This window comes from Prionailurus viverrinus, chromosome B3 (genome assembly GCF_022837055.1).
Source record: "Prionailurus viverrinus isolate Anna chromosome B3, UM_Priviv_1.0, whole genome shotgun sequence".
NCBI lineage: Eukaryota > Metazoa > Chordata > Mammalia > Carnivora > Felidae > Prionailurus > Prionailurus viverrinus.
The window spans coordinates 7,209,986-7,212,349 of NC_062566.1; positions in this window are offsets into that span (position 1 = coordinate 7,209,986).

The window sequence follows — 2,364 nt, forward strand, 5'->3', positions numbered from 1 at the left end:
GAACTTGATGGGGCAGTGCCTGCAACTGTGGGCAGAGTAAGAGGTGAGACCAAGAGGATGAGAAGTGGTGCACAAGAGGTGTCTGGCACACTGACCCTGAGCTTCGCTGAACGGTGACCTGATCGGATCAGTTGGGAGATGCCCCAGTGTTAGACTCTGTGGATCTTTCCTCAGAGGCTGATTAGATTCCTCTGGAAGAGGTTTCCAGTCTCTTATCTGGAAGGTGAAGATTGTATTGCCAGCATTCTGAGAGCCAAAATGGCACAAGATGGTTGGAGTTGCTGCATTTGCTGTATATCTGGCCTCTGGATCTCCCAACCCCCCCATTTCTGTCATGGTTCTTTTTTTTTAAAATTTTTTTTTTCAACGTTTATTTATTTTTGGGACAGAGAGAGACAGAGCATGAACAGGGGAGGGGCAGAGAGAGAGAGGGAGACACAGAATCGGAGACAGGCTCCAGGCTCCGAGCCATCAGCCCAGAGCCCGACGTGGGGCTCGAACTCACGGACCGCGAGATCGTGACCTGGCTGAAGTCGGACGCTTAACCGACTGCGCCACCCAGGCACCCCTTCTGTCATGGTTCTTATGTCCTCTGTGTGCCTGGCGTCCTCTAGATCAGAGATTCTCACTGCAGGATGAACCTCCAATCTTCTGCTGGGATCAGGGATGGGATGGGGGATCCAACTGCTTTTCAAATTGCTCTCACTCACTTAGCCTTCTCTTCTACCCTCAGTCCCAATGATCCCTGGTTCTGGCAGTTTCTGAGCCTTTTGAGGTATTTACAGTAGAAGCTGGGATGCAGCTCAGCTTTCTCTGATCTGCTAAACCAGTTACCACCGGTTAGCCATCTATTTTCCAGTTTCTGAAATTGTGTTGCTCTTTTCTCCTGTTCTCCTTTCCTTCTGAGTTTATGACTTAAAAATAAAAAATAAAATAAAAATAAAATAAAAAGAAGAAGAAAGAGAGAAAGAAAGAAAAGATTTGAAAAAAAAAAGAAAAGAAAAGAAAATCTGTTTAGAGCAGTTTTGGGTTGGAGCAAAATTAGTTGCATGAATACCATCTGCCATCTTAGCCTGAAACTCACACGCCATTATACAGATAGCTGTCTCCTTTGTGCGCTTCCTGCTTCAATTTAAACATCACCTCTTCAGAGAGGCCTTCCTTGACCACCCAGCTGAAATCAGGCCCCCGTCATTATGGCGCTTACCTGGTATTTTCTTACTTATGGACTCCTGCCCCATTAGAATGTAAGCTCCATGAGAACAGGTATCTCGCCCCCCCCCCGCCCCCCCCCCCCCCAGCTTGTAAAACAGTACTTCAAACATGGAAGAAGCTCATTATTGAGCACATTGTTATAACTGTGTTTGGAAATGATATTTGGAGTTTCAGATGAATGTCAATCCCGGGAGCAATGTACCCTGGGAAGAAGGAAGACTGTCACAAGGGAAGGAGAGGGGTGGGTACAGAAGTAAGAGTCTGCATATAATCATGCAGAATAGAAGCGGCAAAACAAACAGCAGAGAGCAGGAGCAGAACTATAGGAATCTGGAAAGGCCTATACTTGAAAACTGTGTCTCTGACTTGAGGCAAAGACATCCTGGGTTCTGTTGAGCCTCCATCATGAGCGGGGCTGATCACATAAGGGACACACCCCAGACCAAGGTAGACACAAAGGACAGAAAACGAAGAAAAGCAGACCCTGCTGGTGTCTCTGCCTCTTTTTTAATTGCCACAGGGAGCCAGGAGGGCAGAAACAGGGAAACAGATCTGGAGAGCTCCCGGGAAGCAGGGGCACAGTGGGAAGCCCGGTTCTGCAGCGTATGAGACCGTGTTACCTTGGGAATGAAAGCTGCTGACTCCATTTCATGTTCCAGGAATCCTTATCATCAAGCAGGGACTCCTTATTTTTTTAATTTATTTTTTTATTTTTAAAACTTTTTTTAATCTTTATTTATTTTTGAGACAGACTGAGCGGGGGAGGGGCAGAGAGCGAGGGAAACACAGAATCTGAAGCAGGCTCCAGGCTCTGAGCATGCAGCAAAGAGCTCATCGTGGGACTCGAAGTCATAAACCGGTAAGATCATGATCTGAGCCTGAGTTTGCCACTTAACTGACTGAGCCACCCAGGCACCCCAACCAGGGACATTTTAAATACTATTCACATCCCTGGAGGTACCAACCATTGCGTGACCTTTATTTCATTTTTTTTTAAAGTGTTTATTATAACAAATGCAGATGTCACAATTAAATAGTTAAAAGAAAAAGTTACCTTCCTGTCTAACAGTGTCAGCTTTTAGCTCAGCAGATTATTTGGATTTCAGGTTTTTCTTTTCTTTCTTTATTTAAAAAGGTATTACATTCACA